Source organism: Sinohyriopsis cumingii, unplaced genomic scaffold, assembly GCF_028554795.1.
Source record: "Sinohyriopsis cumingii isolate HCF-2022 unplaced genomic scaffold, ASM2855479v2 utg000881l, whole genome shotgun sequence".
NCBI classification, from domain to species: domain Eukaryota; kingdom Metazoa; phylum Mollusca; class Bivalvia; order Unionida; family Unionidae; genus Sinohyriopsis; species Sinohyriopsis cumingii.
In genome coordinates, this window is record NW_028315939.1 from 642,501 (window position 1) to 667,391 (window position 24,891).

Genomic DNA, 24,891 nt, shown 5'->3' on the forward strand with positions numbered 1-24,891 from the left:
ATTTAAAACTCAAAAGTGCAAGATAACTTTTTTGCATAAAAAATAATCGTAGATAATTTATAAAAAATATACCAAAACTAATTTGTCTAGATTTTGGGTTACAATAACGGACACGTTTGAGAACGAATGCGCAGTAAAAGTGACATTATCCTTTTTTATAGGTTGATTCAGAGAGATTTTTTGTCTCTTGGTACATATGCCTAGTTAACTAGAATTAGTCACAAAATGTTAATTTCAAGCTTCAGATAAGGACAGGAAAACATTATTTAATTCACACACACACACACACTACAGGACCGTGCACCAATGGACGTAAACCAAAGTACGTTGCATACATTACGCGTCGCGTCTCCTGCTACGTCTGTATGTATAATTTTTGGTCCAATACATGTAAAATGTCATTGTAGCAAATTTAATAAATTTCCACTTCTCGGTTTAGGGGAAATGATACTTACGGAAAGAATGACGGACTGATGGAGAGGCGAAGGATGTCACAATGAAAGATGAAAACAGCACTGAACGGTTAGATTTCAAACATGGCTCTGTTTACGTTTTAAGCAGTATTATATATATATATATATATATATATATATATATATATATATATATATATATATATATATATATATATACATACTGTAAATTCAGATGTACTCTCTCTCTCTCTCTCTCTCTCGTATGACTTATATGATTCGATATTGATCACGTGTCATTGAACACAGATAAATATTTTAATACATCGGTCTTTGCACGGCATTTTAATGTTTTTGTTAGTCATCCTGAATTTGCAGACAACGTTTAAATATTCATTATATACATCTTTGCTATATCGCGTCTCGGCAACACTGATGCCACAGCTGAATTGGGCAAACACATGTGAATTCATAGAATGAGTTAGGTCTACCACCAAGAATACATACCTAGGTTTCGAAACAGTGTAGCAAAACGCTCTGTGTTTATCACCATCTTACCTTGTCTGAGGCCATAATAGAGCTTCTGTTTTATTAGCAAGACTGGGATATAAATGTACTATTCTTAATGTATGAATCTGTCTGTGACGAACTTAATGCCTGTTCCCTTTCGTATCCATCGAAAATTACTACCATTTTATTTCTGAGTCTAGACTATATGATAAACAAAAACAAATATTGTTTCCGAAACTCACCATAAAACATCTTGTTTCCATCTGTTACAATTTTCCTTGAATAAATGCTTTCCACGGCAATTAAACATGATTGAACCAAAGTACACACGTGTTTTCTGCAGTAATTAAAATCCATCCACGTGTTACAGCTTGCTTTTAAATGAGCCAAGAAGTTTCACATGTCTGATGCAGTGTATTCTGACGCTATTTATGCTATCTGAATATACAATGAGTTTGGAGACAAACATAATAATCCTAACTTTTCCCGCTATTTATATTTTGAAAATATTACTTGTTTAGGATTTCAACGTCTTTAGGATTTTAAACGTGTTTAGGATTTAAACGTGTTTAAGATTTAAACGTGTTTAGGATTTTAAAATGTCCAAGATTTTAAACGTGGTTAGGATATAAAATATTTAGGATCATAAAATGTTTAGGATTTAAACGTGGTTATGATTTAAACTTGTTTAGGATTTAAACGTATTTAGGATTATAAAATATTTAGGATTTAAACGTGGTTATGATTTAAACGTGGTTATGATTTAAACGTTTTTAGGATTATAAAATGTTTAGGATTTAAACGTGTTTAGGATTTAAACGCGTTTAGGATTTAAACGTGTTTAATATTTAAACGTGTTTAGGATTATAAAATGTTTAGGATTTAAACGTGGTTAGGATTTAAATATGTTTAGGAGTTAAACTTGGTTATGATTTAAACGTGTTTAGGATTAAAAAATGTTTAGGATTTAAACGTGGTTAGGATTTAAACGTGTTTAGGATTATAAAATGTCTAGGATTTAAACGTGGTTAGGATTTAAACGTGTTTAGGATTTAAACGTGGTTATGATTTAAACGTGTTTAGGATTATAAAATGTTTAGGATTTAAACGTGTTTAGGATTTAAACGTGGTTAGGATTTAAACGTGTTTAGGATTTAAACGTGGTTATGATTTAAACGTGTTTAGGATTATAAAATGTTTAAGATTATAAAATGTTTAGGATTTAAACGTGTTTACTGTTAAATCATGTAGACCTTTTTCGACTCTAAGCAAGTTTAGATTTTAGGGAAAACAAACAGCACTTTTGGATTGTAAATATGTGTAGCTAGTAAAGACACATTTAACTTCATCTCGTCAAAAACAGCAGACAAAACATTCCTTTAGTTTATGTTCTGAACCTACACGTCACTTTTACGATAAGTGTGACAGAGCCAACGCACTAGAATAAAATACAATGTATAAATTTAAAACTACTTTGCTGAAAATGCCAGAGGATGTCCAAGATACCATTGGAACCATAGACATTCAGTGACTTGATTTAAACGTAAATCTTTTTTTCTCAAAGCATAAACAAGAACGGAAGCAAGTTAAGAAAAGTTAATGCGATATGATGTAAGGCAACTAATTTAAAGAAGAGAAAAGAGGAGGGCAGAATGGAGAAGGGGAGAACTATAAAAGGATTCCGTGGCAGGTGTTGGAGGAAGATCATGTCAAACGGTAGTTTGTCTTGAACGATTATATAAATCTTTTAGTATCATTAATATAAGTCTCGAATATTTCAAAGAAGCGGGTGTTTAGGTCATTTTATAGCTCATCCACACAGCTTGCTACGTAGATTGTATTTAATAGGCCTCAAAACATTCAGAGCTTTGGATGCATATAAGCAGACTTTATCAATATGCTTCGAAAAGCGACCAAAGTTAGTGAATGTCCGACCAACGTGTTTATGATGCTCAACATAATATAAGTCATTTTGAAACTCAAAACTTGGGAAAAACTGGATCTAATTTGTTGCAAATAACAGAACTTCGTTTTGTGAAGGGGTAAAATATAATAACCATTTTTGGACCATTGGTCAATAGTTTTAAGATCCAAGATAAGCACATATTCGATGTAGTTTGTATTAGATGAGGAGAAATCTTATAAACTGTCATCAACAACGAAAGTCTTGTGGCACTTAACAGGTTGCAAGGAATAATAATGGACATAGAACATCTCCGGGAAAATTGGGGGGGGGGATAATCTTTAGCAAGCACATGTTTGTTCTTTGTTGATTCAGACGTATTAACAAATACTTTCTGGGTTCGGCCAGAAAGATTGTTGATTAACCAACTAATCACGTGCAAATATATTCCGTATGTTGGCAATTTGAAGAGCAAACCTTTAAGCCAGACACGATCAAAAGACTTTGAAACGTCACAAAATACTATTAACACATCCCTGCAATAGTTCAAGGCATTGCATGTATTATGGTGCATATTTATTAACTGAAATATGGTGGAGTTCTAAGGTAGAAAACAGACTAACACTTGTAAAGGGGATTATCCGTAATTTTCCCTACACAGCTTAACAAAGGAATAAGTCGGTATTTTGACGAATCGCTGGGATTCCCTTGTTTGTAAGCTGGCATTATATAATAATAACTTCTATCTAATATCTAGAAACATTTCCCTCCCTGCCTCCCTCCCCCTCTCTCTCTCTCTCAATGATTTGTTGTATCAGATGCCAAGAGGTTTAGCAATGGCTGTGAAGGTGCCTTTCAACATTCGATGACTTAACAAGTCCACACGCCTTATGACTGAGTATAGCTTTTATTATATCTGGAATATCTAGTTTTATAATCGTTATTTCTGATAATTCTTAATTCGTCTTGTAATAGATTTGAGGTACTTAAACAATGGTATCCTCAACTTGTAATAGATTTGAGGTACTTAAACAATGGTATCCTCAACTTGTAATAGATTTGAGGTACTTAAACAATGGTATCCTCAACTTGTAATAGATCTGAGGTACTTAAACAATGGTATCCTCAACTTGTAATAGATTTGAGGTACTTAAACAATGGTATCCTCAACTTGTAATAGATTTGAGGTACTTAAACAATGGTATCCTCAAATTTGGAGCTTGTACTCAAAACAGTGTTTAAGCATTCTACTTTTTCCAAGTCGGTAAATTCTGTTGCTATAGTTCCATCGTCTCTTCTGTACCTCTGTGGTGGTAATTTTGAAAACAATAAAATGTCTAATGATGTCAGTATTCCCGTTTTCAGTGTTATCATATTTTGAATTCTAAATTGTAACGATAGGCGGGAATTATTCTTTATTGGCGATTTTTTTTTTTTTTTTTTTTTTTTTTTTGCATTCTCGCTTTACTGTGGTTCTCTCCAGTTTACTAGCACACCAAAATGCAACCATCTTTTAACAAAGTAACAAGGAGGTAATTGCTGCTTTATTAATTTTATAACAACTTTGAATTACACTTTCCTAGTTTGTATTTAAGATAACCTCGTTTAATTTGTTAAAATCTGCTTTGCTATATAGCTAGGGCCGGTATCCGTCCCCGCCCCCATTAGACAGAGTAATAGTTGCCTGGGGTGAAGATGAGGGCCCAAAGGGATTCTGGCACCGAAATACCTCTGAAGCATGAAGCAAAGACCCCCCCCCCCTTTTAGTACTCTACTGCGTACACACACACACACGTATAGTAATTTGTCACTTGAAATTTGAGCATCATTTTATTCTTGCACATGTTTATTGTGTATTATACGCACGTTGAGTAAATACACATATGGGCTTTTGCTTTAGTGCCCTTTTGAGGAAACTCAGAGCCCATTTGAAATTTTTAAAACACCCACCACCACCACCAAACACTTGACCTGATTCGGCCCTGACAGAACTAGACTTATTTTTTCAGCCGGTACAAAAGTCAGTTACATCTTTATACTCAGAAATGTAGCTCGTTGATCACATGTTGATAGTTCAACAGGAATTACAAGCACCACGCGTCAACTGTAGTAGGTAGTATGATTGGGTCAAGTAAAGTAGATGAGATATCAGTGATCTCGTATAACAGGCTTTTTATATTATCTTAACTGCAAATCAGATTAAAATCAAATCTTCACTGTTATACATGAAGACCTGACAGCGACCCTTTAGGGGTCATGTTCTGGCGACCAATGTTATTGCCATAATCGCTAGATTTATCAGCCAATCAGATCAAGACTTGTATCTTCGCGTTTGGAGACTGATCAGTGTGGATGAGGAACATGAATGTATACCGAACGATTTGATTCACTTTCAGATTTTTGAAAGCTGAATTTCCATTGGCTAATTCAAAGGTCACCAGACCATGACCTGTAAGTGATCGTCGTCAGATCTTCACATAGGTCAGCGGAGATATGATTTTAATCAGATTGCTAAACAGCTTACTGTTATTAAATCCCTGAGCTTTTCCTAATTAGCTTTGAGTATGTCCTCATTTAGATCTTCGAGTAGAATGCTGCTTTAGACAGACTGAGGGCACGTTCGATGTTTTTTTTTCAGGAATCCCAGAAACTCGTTGCTGCAGATGATTGTCTATAAATTACAAACATCAAATAACTATAACGCTGTGCAAAATCTTCCGTCCATACAACTTCTAATGATTTGTCTAAGAGTTCCAGCCGTGTTCTAAAACATAAACTTGTTGCTTACATAAACCATAACACTGCCACCAAGATTTGATCTATCGTTTCTGACTGGTTGATGAAATCCTTCAATGATGAGATCATCATCTTGTGTACCATTATCAAGATGGGTTTCACTTCTTGAATTATATAAAAATTATCAAAGTGGGTTTATATGAAGCCTCATGTATATTGAAATGTACGAACGACATTTTATTATCTGCTTGAAAAAAGCTGCTACATTAGTGCAACGACGACGACGACGATGATGATGGTGATGATGATGATGATGATTATCATCATCATCATCATGCAACCAGCTGTGTCACCGGACCTGGATTTAGTTCTACATCACATGAGAGCATAACAGAGAGCAAATTCTACATTACAAACATGACTACTGATAATACCAATGGACTAAGAAATGGTTATAAACACAACTTATAAATGACATTTCTAGTGGTATTCTTTGGGAGCTTAAGATTGTCTACCCTATGTGAATATTTATAATCACATTACCAGAGTCTAACTGTCGTTATCTATGGCGACTTTAGACCTATACCAGCAGAAGATATGCAAATAAAACATCGTTAAAGCTTAAAGGTTTCCTCCTATGCAGGCATCCGGCTCGTTTAAGGAAAAAAGTCCGTTGCTTATCCTATGGAAAATAATGATACTAATCATTAGGCAAAAGAAAAAATAGATCAAAGGGATGTGACAAGCAAGAACGGTTCCTGAATCCTGGCATCCGATAATTAGTGTGTCTAAGATTTGATATTGGTCTTAGCGAACCTGCAACGGGTTTTATTGTGAAGATTGGACTAGAGAAAGTTGAATTGGAAACATAAATTATGAAGAAAGCAAAATGACAGATAGAAAGCAAGTAAAAAATATTGTGAAAACATCGCTGATTTAAGCATTATACGTATAAGGGTTGGGGTAGCGGAGCTTAAGGTAGAGACAAGCAATTTATAAAGTAGCAGAATTAGACGGTTATACGCGAGTCAGTATAAGATGAGAAAATTTCCAGTCACTGTCATCTCAACTCTGCGTGGATTCAAGTCTTGGGCTCGGCCAATGATGGTATGTGAGAAAGCTAATCAGTAGTTTCCGATGGGTCGGGGGTTCTTACCGGGGTTTTCCAGGGTTCTTCTTCCACCAGTTATACCTGGCTGCCATGTATAACCTATCATGCGTTGAAAAAAGTGGTGTTAAACCGAAAACAAAAATGGTAACAACAGAGAACTTCCAAGGGAGACTATATTGGTAATGCACTGAATTAGGTTTTAAATTGTAGTTAATTCTAGGTACAGGATCAGTGTTTGCATTGTATACGTTTCTGTTTCAGCTTTTCTCTGTGCAAACTCGTCTCCTCCTGCAGCATATATTTCTGCAATCTTTTCATCGAAATCTCCTAAGGTAGTGGCATCTGAGATTTCTTTCAAAGTAATGACTTGCTCTCTAGGACTGCCTTCCGTATGTTGCACGTAGATCTTTCCATCAAAGGTCCAGTAAAATTAATATTATTTGGCCTTCTTCAAATTCCTGCGTATTTTCACCAGGTTGAAATGGTACTTGGTCCGATCATCTTCCAAAATTAGCTTGTGAGGGTCATTCTTTAGAGTTTTCTTTGCACGAATAACCTTCAATCTCTCCATGCATGGAACTGAATCTTCCGCTAGGCCTCCCTTTATGTACTTTGTGAGCAATGTGAGCATGGTCAGTGTCTTCAGGCCTCGACGTCTACGTGCATGTTATCTCGAAAACACGAAGAACAATATTTTCAGCGTCATTTTCTTAAGGTCAGGCTGTACATTTAACAAATATAAACAATACCGTCGTGAACGCTATTCAAGTTCATATCACCGGAGTGTGAAACTATCAACATCATCCCACCCACCCTGTATTCCTGCAATTTTAGAAAAAATTCATCAAGTTCTTTCTCGAGGGGCTGGAAAGCAATTCAGTAGAGCTCGTGTATCTGTGACTTAATGTACTTTCCATAGCTTCATGAACAATATTTCGAACATAGGTTGCGTTGCCTGCACTATGACAGGAATGAACTGTGAAATGAAATCTTGACTGCCAGACAACTCGTAATAATGTTTGTAATATCAACTGATATAATTTGAGGAACATATTTGTTTTCGGATGATGACATGCATGACCCCTCGTACACTGTTTCATCACCATCCGGACTGATCTCCATACTTGCACTGAATTCAGAATAAACAGAAGCTCTTTCGAACAAAAATAAAATATATTACGTTTCAGTTATTTAATTTTTAATACTTTTGAATACAAACTATATAATATTGCAATATTGTATAAATTGGCGTATTTTCAGTTGATAAAAGAAAATAAGAAGCATTTAAATTTTAGTTTCATATTCATCTATAAATCTGTCAAAGTTTCCAAAAAGACCCAAGAATAATATTTATCTGAACTCAAATCAGTTGTTGAAGAAACCAGATAAGTATGCGTATATTCTCCTAAGGCGAAACCAGAGGGTAAATCAATATCAAGGTTGATATTGGACCAAGACTGATCAGTGCAAAATGGCATTGCAAGAGAATTGTATTGAACTGCATTTCATTTAGCGTGCCAAACAAGATACGTCAAGGGCGCCATGGATCAGATCACTTAACTGCATGGCTATGAGATTTGTTTGAGATATTTTACGCTCTGGTTTCTGGTTTGATATTTAATCAAAAATATTTCCTGTTTAAGAAGTATACCGTTTATTCGTGGTGGATGCGGTCCTTTCCAATATCGAGAACTCTGAATAATAGTCCAAGACGAAGAACTGAAGGAAACAGGATATGAACTTTTTATCCCAGATACATTGACCGGTTTCCCCACCTATTCAGCCCGTCCAGCCCGTCCAGCTTGTAACATGCACGACTTTACACTAACTCCAAGCATCCTGATAGGTCAAACACGAAATGTTCTACATGGTCCTTTAAGAACCACCGACCCAGGGGAAGCTACTGGCAAGATTCCCCACATACCCACGATGGCCGAGCACGAGACACAAACCCACGCGAACAAAGGTGAAATTGAGGTCATCGTAAGAGGAAGCGCTTTAGACTTCTTGGTCCCCCGAGGTATTCTAATTTGTGGGCGACTACGTAACATTCCCTCATCTGGTATATATTGTTACATGATTACCAATAACTTTGAAATAGTAAAATCACGGACTGAAATAGTAAAGGTAATAATAATAATAATAATAATAATAATAATAATAGTGTTAGTAGTAGTGATAATAATAAACAAATTTCTTTAACGAGGTTAACACATTTGGTGATGGCTGACCTATCTGCCATGTGGTCCTCAATATTTTGTAATTGGCTATGTTAAATAACAAAACAATAACAATAAAAAACAAGATCATATACATAATCGTCGCGCACTCATTCGTATATATTTAACATGAATGAATATGTGGGAATATACTGGGAAACATATACATATATGAACAATATTCTATACACAGGTACATACATTTCAGTATACACAGGTACATACATTTCAGTTTACACAGGTAAATACATTTCACTATACACAGGTACATACCTTTTAGTATACACAGGTACATACATTTCAGTATACACAGGTACATACATTTCAGCGTAACCTTAGTCGTACGCATTACATATATCGAATAAGCTCTGGATATTTTATTCACGGACAGACTGATACAGTTTTCTGTTCAGAGGCTTTCATATGTCATTCAAGCTAGTCAAGAAAGAACTCCTTTAATGACATTTTGAAAGAAGCAAGGGAAGTTGAATTACGTATACTCATTGGTAAGGAATTCGGTGCTGATACAGTAAATAAGCTTTTGTAATGGTTGGTTTTCGACCACCAAATCTGGAGGTCGTTGTTAGTCGTCGATCGGATATTACGCTCATTATTTGATGGTCTTAGTTCATTTAGGTTAGAGACATAATCTGGAGAAAGATTGTTTAAAGACTAATATGTCATGATTCCTTTAAAATGAAGAACACGTTTTTGTATGGGTAGCCATTGCAGACGCGAAAACAAAACATTCGGGGAGTCATAACAGGAAGTATCAGTGTTATTCGGGCTGCCCTTTTCTGGAGTTTATGAAAGGTATTGATTGAAATAGTAAAGACAAGGACTGAAATAACGAAGAGATGTACTGAAAGAGTAAAGGCATTGATTGAAATAGTAAAGACATGGATTAAAATAGTAAAGACATTTATTGAAATAGTAAAGACATTTATGGATTAAAATAGTAAAGACATGGACTGAAATAGTAAAGACATAGATTGAAATAGTAAATACATGGATTGAAATAGTAAAGACATATTGAAATAGTAAATACATGGATTGAAATAGTAAAGACATGGATTAAAATAGTAAAGACATGGATTGAAATAGTAAAGACATTTATTGAAATAGTAAAGACATTTATTGAAACAGTAAAGACATTTATTGAAACAGTAAAGACATGGATTGAAACAGTAAATACACGAATTAAAATAGTAAAGACATGGATTGAAATAGTAAAGACATTTATGGATTAAAATAGTAAAGACATGGACTGAAATAGTAAATACATGGATTGAAATACTGAAGATAAGGACTGAAATAGTAAAGACAAGGACTAAAATAGTAAAGACATGGATACAATTAGTAAAGACATGGATTGCAATAGTAAATACAAGGACTGAAATAGTAAAGACAAGGACTGAAATAATATACAAGGACTGAAATAGTAAAGACATGATATGAAATGGGGAATTTATACAAAATGGTAACATTTTGTGTATTTCTTACTACATGACAAACATATACATTTATGCGACTATATATGTCTTGATGTATGTACATATGCATGCATGTGTGTGCACGTGCGTACTTGGTTGTATGTATGTAGGTAGGTAGGTAGGTAGGCCGGCAGGCAGGCAGGTAGTAGGTAGGTAGGTAGGTTAAGTAGGTAGGTAGGTAGGTAGGTAAGACTGGCTTTATTTCCTGATAAAGAGAAATAGCTGCAGGTTCATCAGCTTCTGGCTAATACGTCATCCTGAGACACAACATAGAATAACATTATAAAATTAAAGAGAACCTTTACGGCAACTAACATATTTTTAAAATGGAAATTGTAATTTTGTATGACTTTAGAAATATATGATTTGATATATCAAAACTGTTGTTATTTCGATTAGTATATCACTGATCATACTAGAATCATTGATCTCAGTGCGGTAAAAGGTTTTTCGTGCTTGTTCTATTCTTGAGCATTTTGAGTTCGTTGGTTTATCAGTGGCTTACATCATTTACATCTATCATCATCACTTCATAAATCTGCATATCAGGGATAAGTAATACAATAAATGTATAAAACAACCTGGACATCAGTCGTCTTAGTTTCGACAATCTAAAGTAACAACGTTCTTACATACATCGCCATATCAAATCCCTGCTTTAAATTTTCTAATAATCTGTCACCGATTAGTCCAATGACCATCAGTGTTGATAGTGAAATAACACATCATGCTGCTCCCGTCTCATTCTTAAAATGTAAAATTTGACCGTTTATTGGAACAAAACCATTTCAAGTACAGGTACAGTCTGATTTTGCATGGAAACGTGTGATGTTGGTCTCTGACAAAGTGGTCCGTTGATCCCTAAAGCGTTCAAATGGGCTAAAAATAAAAGTTTTCGCACAGTTCAGAATCATATATTTTATCTCAAACAAACGATTTCGATGATCCCCTGCATTAAAAAAGACTGGTTGGTCTCACCTAATATGACTGTACGTTTATATTATGACGGTGTGTGTACCGTCCGATATATTGTCAGATGCACGTGGCGTAGCGCCAAAGGAAAGCAACTCACATTTCCCTGTTGTAGCTGTGAAGTTTAGTTATGTAATATATTACTGCTTGTCTATACTATGACTAATTATTTTCTTTATATTTTTCATTCTATTTCTTAAAAATTTCTTATAAGTCATGTATTGACGATGTCTACATACATTTTTAAGCAGATATAATTAGTGTCATTTTCTCTCATATGACATGATTGCTACATCCTACTTCCTACTTGGCTTAAACAGCCATTTGTATCGGGCCTTGCGTGGTAAAGACCCAGGCAGAAAATAAATATTTAAAATAACGTTGAACCGAAAGAGACACACAGAAAGATAGAGATAAAGCTCCTAGGGGGCAAAATCAATCGTATTTACTGTAAATATATTTTATTCCCAGCAGTAAAAGTATGATAGTATATAATTGTTATCATATACATGTACGTTATATTCGACTACTACGGAGACTAATTTTAACTTTCTATTAAGTTAATTTACAAGATATTATCAATTCCTCTAATTTTGACTTTCTATTAAGTTAATTTACAAGATATTATCAATTCCTCTAATTTTGGCTTTCGTTTAAGATACTTTACCAAACAAATAATATAAAATTCTCTCATATTCTTGGATAAAACATTAATATGTTTATTTGTACGACAGAGATTGATAATATATTTCGAATGAAAGTTATTAGCTCACTCGTGCACTTCATATCACTGATTATGGGTGGTCCTCGAGTGTTGTATACATTAACATATAGTTGAGTTTCTTAAGGTAAAGGCTGCGTGTATTCAAGTGTGCAATTATATTTTACGTTTACTTTAGTAAATATAATTGTACCTTCACCGTCCATTCAAAAATATGTAATATGGTGTATGGCATCAAATAGTATTTAATAATGATTAGCCTTGTATTAGGAAGATCACCCTCTCTCTCTCTCTCTCTCTCTGTACAATCCTCGTTTTCTCTTAATAAAAATGTATACAATGCGTGGTATGTCTAAGTCTAACTCGTTCCTTCCTTTTCGTTTCAATTACCCTTTTCTCTGCATATACTGTATCATTTGAACATAATGAAAAAATGATTTTAATTAAATTTGTTGTATTTCTGTTATTGTTTTTTCACAATTTTTCGGCCCATGGACTAACAGTATCATAAATCTTTTTCACCAAGTTTTCCATTCCGCATTGATATTTTACTGAATTCAGTGTCAACAGAGTCTGGGTTCATTTTTCTTTTCGTTATTCTTTTTTATTCTTTTTTTGGGAACTCTTTAGGGAGTGAAATGACAGTTTGATCCCATATTCGTACATCTCAGAACAGGACAAGCATAAAACGCAAATGATTACCACTGCAATTTGCAAATATATTCGTTCCCGTGTGGTCCATTATCACCGCATAACTCACATGGTATGGGAATCAGATGCTAATATAGTGAAACAAAAGAGTATTGAATCATGTTTGACAATAGAAAATGAACAAAACCATGAAAATATTATAGGCTGGAGTATACAAGAGTCATCCATGAAATGTTTAATTAATGACAAATAATTTAGACTGCTCTCTCTCTCTCTCTCTCTCTCTCTCTCACTATGGTCTATGCTTTCGAAAAACTGATGGCACCCAGTGCAAACTTAGAATTCGGCATCCACCCACCCCCGTAACAGGTGTGCCACTCTCTCTCCCCGAAATTGGCGTCACTCCATCCCCAACTTTGCACTCGGCGTGCCGTCCACGCCCCTTCAATATGTTGCCCACCTCTGAGGCCGGAATATGTTGCCCACCTTTATGGCCGGAATATGTTTCCTACCTCTAGGGCCGGCCTTTGCAATACCCTATTAGTGAGCCCCGTTGTATCAGACGGAACAACATGTTTGATGACACTATTTTATCTTCAAATGAGAAGCACGTGATAACAAGAAGATCCGAAAAGGAACTACATCTTGACAGACTTGTGAAGCTGAGGCGCCAGACATCGAAGCAACTGGCATGGAGAATTAGGGTACTTAAACAAACCCGAAATAAATAAATAAAAAAGGAAGAATACACTTGCCAATGTCGAATAAAAAATAGTGTAGTCTTGCAAATTTAAATAAATAGTACATTTCACTTAAGCTAACTTTTTCAAGGGTGTTACCGTCTGTACTCGCGTATGAGTCGAGCCAAACTCAAACAACAGAGATCAGGATGTGCCATAACATAACGAACCTGCAGATAAGTGTATTTATTGTTTGTCCTACTGATTACTCGTAACAAACTGCACATATTCATTTCTGCAGGCGCATTATGCGACGGCAGGTCTGGGTCTATGCATTTTGCAGTTCGACTCTACTTATAATGAAGTATATACTTCTAAGTGAGAATATCTGTTATTTGTTTTTTCTTAAGTTGTAAATATACAAATTTACCAGCGCTTGATATGGCCAAAGTAATTATCATCACACACTTTGCCTGTAGGAAAGGTCTTTTAGTTTTCTGTATGTCTCCTTTTACCCGGGTCAACAGTTGCCATTCAAAGTACTACGCAAAGAACCCCACACCATCATCGTGTATATAAGCGCTATTTGTCGCTAACGGTAGTCAAAGGCATTTGATGCGTACATAATCTTAAAGTTCATACTCTACGAAACAGATAAGTACAATGGGCATGCATAAAAGAACAGTCGTGCATTCAACTGCCTATACTAAATGCAACAACGTGAAAAATGATGACGATCTTTTTTGCTTAATTTCCAGAAAATGTTTTTGAAATATTCCTCTTTTTTTCCAAAAGCTAAATTTTAATACGCGTTATGGTTAGCAATGACACTATCATCAATGACACTATCTGCGCTCATATCCTAAGCAAAACCCTATGTTTGACCACCCATAATCTTGTGCAATTTACGGTTTATGCCTCTATATGGACACGTCAGTATACCAAATAATGTTGGATTTAATGTAAGTTGTTATCTTCTTGTTGTTGTTTGTGGGTTTTAACGCCACATCTCAGTACAAGATAGGCAAACTATATATGGCGGCCAGTTTAACTGGTGAAGGAAGATCCTGAGAAAATCCAGAACAACCGACCACGGGAAACTACAGGCAAGTTTTCTCACACACCTACACTGTCCGAGCCCAAGACTAGGACTTACGCGAACAGATGTGAGATGGCAGTGATCGGTAAAGGCGAGCGCTTTAGACCATTCAGCCACCCGGGGCCCCGCGGTTGTTATCTTAATGTATTATCTAACTAATTGTCTCGACAGTCTGGCAGGCTAATACACTTAAATCACCGTGTCATGCAGTTATTCAATTAGCTAGATTTCAGGTCCTTTATTAGGAATAAAGTTTCCTTTTAATTAAAAATCTTCCATAGCCTGCGAAATGTTTTCTTTGAAAGAAATCAAAGTTAATCTTGTTGAATAAATCAAAATTAGCCGATTACCGCAAAATTCGCATTGTGCAAGATTGTCGATGTGTCGTTAAGATCTTCTTGATGTTTTCAAGGTATTTCAAAATCATACTCATTATCATCGTCGTCCTCATCGTTGTAGTCACAATAATCTTAATACCTTTTTTTTTAAAGCAGCACTGTTTTTTTCCGTACGAATTTTATTCATCACTCCACTCTGAGTCTGATCTTAATAATGGTTTCACAAAAATCATGACGCTAGTTTGTCTAAAGGAAATTACATTGGTCTGATCCCAGAAAAATATATGACGGTCTGAGAACACACGCGTGAAACAATCATCACTGGACAGAATTCTCAAACTATAATGTCGGATTTTAAAGAAGCAGAAGTAGGTGATGATGGCGGTGAGTGTTGTAGTAGTGGTTGTGATGTTGGTGATGACGACTATTACAATGATAATGTGTAATAGGAGAGGGGTGATACAATTGTCAGACTGTTTTTTTTTCCTTTCTTTTCTTAATTATGTTTCACTTTTCTGGCATTTACTGACGAACTATTTTCATAATTGATTTAGTAAACTGGCAAGTTTACAATTATACGGCATGCAAAATACTGATGTTGTAGGGTTTTACTGCCGTCATTCAGTGGATAGAATATTGTTGAACAAACCATATAAATTTTTCTTTGAGTTGTCTCCGTGACAAATATCTTTTGACTTCTCGAACAAAATCAAGAGCGTTGTGTAAATATCTTGGAGTCGAACTGGCATCGTACTTCGAATTACTGTCACTTTCAATAGTTCTTGTCTTCCTGATATTTCTTTGATGGGGGATCGTGTATGGATATCATCTTGACAGATCTAGGTAGGATGAGATTTATGTCAGTGTCTACTTAAGGAAAAGCGTGGTGTTTTCATTCATCTTTTACAGTCCTACAACATGCAGGTGCCATCCAGCTGTTTTCTGCTTTTCTTCATAAGTGTCTAATACTCATCAACGAGGAAGCAATTAGGTGTGATATCATGCGTACGCCAGTTCTGCAATAAACAGTCGTTAATAAAAGTCCTGCTATGAACACATTTGGCCTTGGCCTTCTGGAACATTGGGTTACAGCATACTGAATTTAGATCTCTCCTTTCCGATGTACTGGTAGGGTCATCAGAGATAAACACCTGTGTTACATTCAAACGGTGACCGAAGCGATCCACATTTTACATTTTATATGGAATAACTTCTAATGATCCAACTATATCCTGTAATAAAGATCAAAAGTATCACACTTTTAGTGGTGTTTCCTTTTGTGTCTATCATATCCCCGACTATGAACAGCGTGGACCGAGGTCTAATACGGCATGATAAGCTTTCAGATCAGGATCGATATTATTTGTTTTATTTGCTTCTTTCGAGCTATCAGTCGACATCCTAATTTGTCTGACGATTATGTGAATTTTGGTCTATATCTACTCGGTTTACAACTGTGCGATCATTCCACTCGGGTATATACGGCTTCGGCGTCTTATAAACATTTTTTGTGATTAGTAATATACTCGGCCGATGACAAATTATTTTGTAAGTCGAGTTGTTAGCCTGTTGGCATTTTCACAGTACAATCTTGAAATACCCATATTTTGTTTTTAATAGTGTTCTGATTATAAGAGGGGCGGATTAAGGACACCTCAGTTTCTAAAGGGCCACAACTAGGTCATCATCGGAAGTCAAGGGCAACAATTCGCTACGCTCCTTGATCATAAGTACACTTAAAATGCGCAATGAATAATAGAGTGTACCAATCTCTTACACATCTATGAAAGTGAGAGCGGCCGTTTTATCGATCGATAAGTGACTGTGCTTGGAGGATAACCTTAGACTGGCCCATTGAAACAGCACGAAAGGTCACTCTGGGTCATAATGGCGAGAAAAATTACTCGTCTGGCAGTGATTGTTTAGTCAGGTTTATGTGTGTATATATATATATATATATATATTGCACAATCGGACACGGGTGATCAAGGACAGGAGCGGATTATCGACGATGCAATTACGTCAGTAGTCAAATAGGTGCAAATGCACTGTCAAATGTCATGAGTAGTAAATAATTTCCGACAACCACGTAAATATAAATGTACATGTCTGCGATTGTTAGACCCTTGATTTTTCATACTTCCACCACTTGTAGCCTGACACAATGGGGGTTTGGGGTGCGAGAGGTCGAGGCGCCCGTGGGCAATGTTCTTTAGTGGTGCCCCTGTTTTGAGACAGGCAAGATCTTATGTCATTTGCCCCCGCCCCCATATATGTTTTGTGAAGAATTGCCCCCGCTGGACTAAGAATACGGTGAAATACTACGAAAATTTCAGCTGCAGAAACAAAGCTCACGAAGGCGCTCTTTAGTGTGGCGCCCGGGAGCAACCAGTCAGTATCATACGAAACCCCCTAGTGCCACAACTGGCGTGACAAGCTTGGAGGTCTCAATAATTAAGATGCAGTTTATTTTCCAGACTAAAATCAGAGAGTTTCCATTGCAATATAAGAACATAGATAACATTCAAAATATGCATTCTCAAATTCATATCATCCCATAATCATGAGTAGTATTTATGTCACATATTCTGTCTAGAAGCAGTTATCAGTGGGATCCAGTAAATGATTTGTAAACATGATAAGGGTCTCCCTCGATCAATCGGATTCATTTCTTGATAATCTAGAACTAATTAGGTATTGCATGAGGCAATAGTTATACTATGTAGCTTCCAATAGTGTACTTTTACACGCAATTGACAACTGAGCCCAAATTTAGCCTTAATAAACAAGGCTGAGAGTTGTATTGCCTCCTGTTATTAACGGTACTCTACGGGAATTTCATAAAGCAAGGATGCCAGCTACCAATGAAAATGGCATCAAAAATAAGTTTTCAAGCTCATGTCCTAAAAAAGGCTAGCGACAATTTAGATATCAACACCCGTTTAGATTATACGGTGCAGTTCCTTGTGAAAACATATTGGTATAGTCGATAAGCCAGAAAGACTTTACTCATTTCCACTTGTCCATGTATTTAGACCAAAGTAAGTAAACCGATTCTCGCGTATTCGTTAATCTGAATCAATATTTTTGGATATGCGAGGAAATAAAGCTGAGTCTGGTTAAAGGATACTGGAGCATCCTGGTTGGTTAAACAACATTTACAACAGGGGCCAATGCTTTCTGGCATATGCGGTTTCTATAAGATGATAATGAGGCTGAAGGGCAGTGTTTTCTCCATGCCCAATTATCTTCTCAATTGAGCAAATTTGTCTTAAGTCAAGAGGAATCAACTTTTAATCATGTACGATATGATGGATTTATCTGACTTTAATTGTATTTTTCATTATACTTTAAAAGTTTCCAACCGAATATATTCTTGTTCACTGGAAAGTCACCTTCACACCACTCAGTAACAAATAGCATCATAACAAACGCCGCCCCATAAAGATCATTATTTTCATGAAATTGTATTGTTTTTTGTTTGGTTATACTTTTACCCTCTTTGTACAAGTTTAATATATTGAGTTCTATGTACCCAGTCTGCTGACATATAATAGATTTATTTATATGTACCCAGTCTGCTGACGTATAATAGATTTGTTTCTCCGTACCCCGTCTGCTGGCGTATAATATATTTGTTTCTCCGTACCCAGTCTACTGGCGTATAATAGATTTGTTTCTCCGTACCCAGTCTGCTGACTTAGAATAGCTTAATTTTCAGAACAGATTTTACACATGTTGAATTGAATGTCGAAAACACCATATGACTTAGTGTGTAGATATCAATCAATTGATGAAATCATGCCTCTTATTGAAGATAGTTTAAGTCATTGCTTCCTTTTTATCCTGACTTGAGATTAAATGGACAATGCATTGGTTTATCTCTGATGGGTGAATAAAGTCTTGGAATCTTTTTTCCTCTGCACTCTGAAGAAACGCCGTTAACAATTTCAAGTCACTTTGGTGTTTATTTATTTTTTCTTGTTGGTATTTGCCTATTCTTTGAGGAATGCATCAACATCTGCAGAAGTCACATTCTTAAATCTGTCACATTGAAAGAAATGTTTCGCCTGGATAATTTTTAAAACAATTTTTTTTTATAGATTTTCATCATCACTTGTTACATCTGACAGTAATAGTTCTACTGCAATTTCATCAGTACTCAGTTTTTCCATTTTAATTTTGGTTGCAGACGCCAGAGACAGCAAAGTAACACGATGATGAGAAAAAAGCAGTTAAAAATGAAAGGGGAGGTAAGAATGTTTGACCGAAAATGAGTTCCATCAGTGCAAAAATAATAATTGAATTCATTCCAGTCAGTTATCAAAATTATTTCTGTTAGAAAACTCAGTAATTGATTGATTCACTCCAATGAATTATCACAATTTTTTCTACTATTAAATTCAGTAATTTATTGTCTAGCATAAAATAAAATATATTTATTTATATGTACTCCGTCTGCTGACATATATAACGTGATTATGCAATATATTAAATATTCTTTTATACCGTCTTAATATATTTGGTCAGCATTTCGCTTGGGTTATGGCGATACTTTCTAATTCAATATTGTAATAATGATGTAATGTATAGTAACTTCAAAATAAACTCCAAACTTGAATTTGTGACCTACACCTCTTACACTCTCTCTAAACTGGCATGGCATGACGTGCTGTTTCTAAATATGTATTGTGAATTAGCAGCCATCGTTCATCATTCTAAACCTTTCTCATTTTAATCAGTGCATATAACAATTAAGTACTGGGGATCGCTGATTAAATCATTCGGTTATCAGCATGTTTTGCTTTAATCTATTTTTTGAAATTCAACTCACTTCATCTTAGCAAGTCCTCTTTATTCTAACTTACTGGCTTCTATCCCTCTTACAATAATAATAATAATAATAATAATCCTTTCTCAGAACTCCAGTCTCACAATCTACGTCACGACCAGGCCGGGCGTTTTGGCAATGGTTTTATGTGACAGCCAGTTGCAATAATCGGTCCAAAGGTTTGAAATATAATCAAAGCCGTTCACAAAAAAAAGAAGAAAAAAAGAAACGATAGAAAAATCAAACAATATGAGTTATAATAACTGCTACTTCAGTGTCTTGTTCTACATCGTTTTTGTGCTTATAGTAAAATCACAAGGAGACATCTTTTGAATTGGACGCCGCCATCTGGCAAAACAGGAGGATTGACTCCTAATTTTATAGATTTCCTTTATCTTCGAACTAAAACCATTTGTGTCTGGTTTATTCATTACAGACAAAACACAATGGCATTCAAATTTAAGAAAATTAATTTTTACTTTACGATATTTCTAGTGATAATTTTCTAATTACTGATAATCCATAATTGTACGTGAGCCATAGCACAATATAATCGTAAAAGGGCCATTTCATCTGCAGGAACAGTCGAATGTTAAGAAATTCTCTTTTATGTTTCCACTCATACTTTCATTCCTCAAACATTTATTAAATTTTCCGCCTCGCACCATTGCATAACTTTATTCCATCTTCGAGGGAATTCTTTTGTAAAACTCTATTAATTGTTGAAAATTTGATGATGTGATATTCCTGATTTCTCATGATATTAATTCAATGAAGCTTCATACAAACATCTTAGCCTGAAAATCATAGAACTTCTGAGCTTGAGTTTAAGCTTGGGATTTTGTTTCAGGCAGTGACAGAACTTTAGTAACTTTACTTTTGATTGGCTCACAGTGACATAAAAGAACTTTAGTAATTTCACTTTTGACTGGCTCATAGTGACAAGTCAATCTCAAACTCGAGTTGGGAGTTTTATTACCTCTTAATATAGTTCTTTACCTTTCTCATCTCGCAAACACTTGCATTTTAGTAAAAGCAATACTTCTTAAAATTGATCGTCATTTTCTTTTGAGACATATTCCAGATTTAGGGCAATTGAATCGAATGGTGTGGAAAGCAGCAATGGATTACGCATACCCACTAATATTGCCTGAACTGGATTACGCATTTTAATAAAATTCCGTTGGAAAGCGCTATGTTGAAGCAGTCAACCGGAATGAGAAAGGTTCTTTGTGTTAAATCAAGATGAAAGGAACATTTGTCCATAATGTCAATACATTTCTAAGCCAAAGATGATGAGTCACGATTGTACGATGTGCTCCTGACTTTGTATAAAAAGCTTGAGAAAAAAATCTTGAAAGGAGTAAATATAAAATCGAACTCCATTTTCATTCTCAGTATTTTGTTCATTATCAAGTCACGCAATGTGTTGTGGTTGTTGTTGTTTTTTACTTTTAATTTTATGACTTACATTTGTCTTCGTTTTATTAATACTATATGTTAGTCTAAGTGGTAAACATAATAACACTACCGGACCATAGTCAAATTTAATATAGTACGACCATTTTCGCCTCGGTAAATAAATGATTAGAGAAATTCAAATACTTTCAACTTGTCTTTTGCTCTTACATACTTGATCAATCAGACCCGATGATATTTATGTCCCAAATAAACAATCACTGCACCAGTTATACTGTGAAAACAATTAACATACACAAAAAGACTCAATTTTTTGACACATCATAAATAATGGCACAGTACAACGTGCGAATTGGTCTAGAGGGATAACTCCAAAAGTGTGTTGATCGTGCGTACCGGTTGTAAAATTACACTATTTCGACGGTTAATACCACAACTGTTGTTTATTCTGGTGCAGAGAACCACTATTTCTTTTTTCGACATTTTTTTAGAGTTCTAAAAATGGGAATACTCTAAATGTGAAGAAAGAAAAAATACATTTTAAAAACTATTTTATTGTATCTCCTATTCTTGAAAACTCTCAGAATATATATTCATGCCTTTTAAGATATTTTTTAAAAGAAATGGTACTTAAATAAAACATATGCCATTGTACAATGTAACGGTGAAAACAAACTAGTATAAAAATAAATAAGCTTCTTTAATAAATGAGAAGCACTTATTTGTTGTTATGTATATTTGATTCAATTATATCTGATTTAGTATATATTTATTTAATTTAATTGATTGTTTGTTTTTTGGTTTTATTTTATTTTTATAGTTTTCATTACATGCTATTGTACTGTAAATTTATTCACTGGAGATGATACTTTTTCCAGAAAATAGTTTGACCTTGACTGTTCGTTTTAGTAAACACTAGGTGTTGACCTAGATCCTGACCTTGATTCAAAATTAGTAACAACCAGGTAAATAACTTCTATTTTTATAATAAATAATTTCGACGAGGTTCTGGAACATGATCACGTGACCCCCCTTTTGCGTTTTAGAATACGATATAACCTTTTTTTTTAAGAAATACTCTCAGTTGGGCTATTACACTGGATAGTGAATGTTGTGCCGCTTGGATTTATTTCAAATTACTTGGATTCAAAAGGATTAATTCCTTTTTCCTGGAAAATACGTGTGCTCGTGTGAAATTCTTGAACAATGACAGCTCTTGTAAAAAAATTATTCAGATTTCCAACACCGGAGTGATATTTCTTGTTTCTACAAGGAACTGAAGGCTTCAACACTACAGGCTACAGCATACGTCATCGTCTTCCATCTTGTATTCTTCATAGGGACTCGAACTTGAAATCCTTAAAACATTTTATGATTAGGACTTCTAAAATTTTATTCGTGGATTATTCTTGGATTATTTTTGGATTTGATTCTTAAAACCCGTAAGTTCATATTTTTTCATTTTTGCTGAATTTGTTCCAGGGAAATAAATTATTGTAGTTTTCAAAGCTTGTTGTTTTCACTCTTTCTTGTGTTACTGTTTATTCGAGCCTAAACACGTAACATAAGATTGTCAATATAGTTTTGTTTTTTTTTTATTTTGTTGTTACCGTGTTATGCGTAAATTACACATGAGACCAGCTTATACATGGAGTTATTATGACTTGCCAGAGAACTTTTAACTCGTATGTTATCAAGCTGACTTTTTCCCATTGTGTCATGCCGCTGAAATGTATGATGTTAACACAGAAATACCTGCTCATCGATAGAGTTTTTACCAACTCCAAGGCGCTTTATGTGTACACACAGAAACTGTCGCACGAATAGTTCATATTTTGTGGGCATATTTAAATCCCTTTCTAATCCAAAAGCTTATATTTATTCATGATCGTGTGTAGACGAAGATCTGCTTTATTATATTATGTTTTAAGTTCTTTAGACATTGAGGTGGCTCTTGTTTACTAAAGGGGCTAATTTCCTTGTATCTTTTTTGTCAGCGTTAATGTTTAAATGGCAGGTGGTTCGTTTGAATTCCAATACGTTGTCAAAAGTATTAAAAGGGCACATGCCCATTCTAAGCTACTTTTCAACAAAGATAGAGTTAAATGCGAAATTTTATTTCTTTAAGTTCTTAAATTTTCAGTAATATAGACAAATAAAGAAGGGTAAAGAGTTCTATAAGCATATGCAATTCATGAGGAAAGCAGCAAGTACTGGCATAATTTTATGCTTGGCTATAGCATAATTGTACCCTTGGTAACAGCATAATTGTATCCTTTGTAGCATCATAATTGTACCCTTGGTAACATCATAATTGTACCCTTGGTAACAGCATAATTGTACCCTTGGTAACAGCATAATTGTACCCTTGGTAAGATCATAATTGTACCCTTGGTACATGTGGAGAGCAAAATCAACATACTAAGAGATTTTTTTTCTCTTTTTACATGTTTGTTATCTGCATTGTGCCATAGTTGATCACGTGAAAAACGTTTTAAATAATTATTGTTTTCTGTTTGCAAATTATCTTCAAAATATGAATGGTCTAGTAATGATTTAATTTATGAAATAATAATCACGAGTTCCAATAATGTTAGAATATTAGGTAACCTGTGAATACTGGAATTTGAATTTCTGTAAATGTCTTAATATTTATTTATGTATGTATTTAAATATGCGAGAACCAAGCGAAGACCAAGGATAGTACCATTTTAATGTTACTATCACTGAGAACTGTCATGATATCCATTACTAACTGGATCTAAAAGATTCTGATATCACGTTGGTTATCATGCTGGACAAGCAATCCGAAAGATACGAGTTCGAATCCTTCTAGGAGATCATCCTTGGTCGGCTACATTAGTGTGTTCCTGAGCAAGACACAGTTCTTAATAGCTTCTGCACAATATGATTTTCATGTGTTGCGATGCAATAAGACTGCACATTAAATAACACGCTTCAAGGACCCTTGTCAAATAGATTTGTATTATCATGCGGTTTAAATTGTATTTGATAAAATATGAATCTCCTGTACAAATTCCTAGATATTGTTAATTCTTATTTTTATTGATCCCTCTTCCCGGAATATAGATAGAATCTTACCTTCAGCCATTGACGGTTCGTCTTTTTCCGAATACTGATAGCCTTTTCACCTGTGATTCATGCCATCCTATTCCCACTCCTATTCCTACATGTCTAAAACTGCAATCGATTATGACAGTTGTTGTTTATGCTTTTCTATATGTGGAAAGCTTAAAAGAGCAATTATTTCATTTTATTTGTTGCTCGTGAAATCCTGCCAAGTTCAATTTTCTGTTCTTTTTCACTTTTCAGTTTCCATGTTCATCATCCAGTTTGTCCACTGTAAAACTAAAAAGGGCAACTTTGTATATTCAATACTCTTTTTCGGTACTTTTTAAGGGATATTTTTCTTATCGTTATTTTGTTGTTGTATAAAACAGGAAATATTGTGAGAATTATGATTAGAAATTTACCCAGATTTACACTAAATGGTTTTTCAGTGCACACATACGGTATATGGATCCAAGTTTAAGCAGAAAGGTACTTAAACATAAATCACAAATCAATTAGATGGGCAAAAATACCCAAATAGCAGCTAACATATTCTGTCATAAATGTTCTAAAATAAATTAGATCTGTTTATTTTAGAATTTTCATTTTCTGCTAGAGACTGACATACAATTTTATTTCAACCATTTTCAATGGGAATCAACCCCATGATCAAAATAAATGATAATATTCGTATTTCTACTCGTCTTCAAGTTATTTTGTGTT

The 24,891-nt window shown here is 34.8% G+C and overlaps 1 long non-coding RNA gene across 1 annotated transcript in view; it reads left to right on the top strand.

Annotated features, from left to right (window-relative positions):
• Positions 1-21,736, top strand: part of LOC149773123 (uncharacterized) — a 31,791-nt gene extending 10,055 nt beyond the window's left edge. Inside the window, exons 2-3 of the long non-coding RNA XR_016417466.1 lie at positions 440-522; positions 19,039-21,736. This is a non-coding gene — a long non-coding RNA (uncharacterized LOC149773123). The remainder of the gene's footprint in view (positions 1-439; positions 523-19,038) is intronic.
• The last annotated feature ends 3,155 nt before the right edge of the window (positions 21,737-24,891 follow it).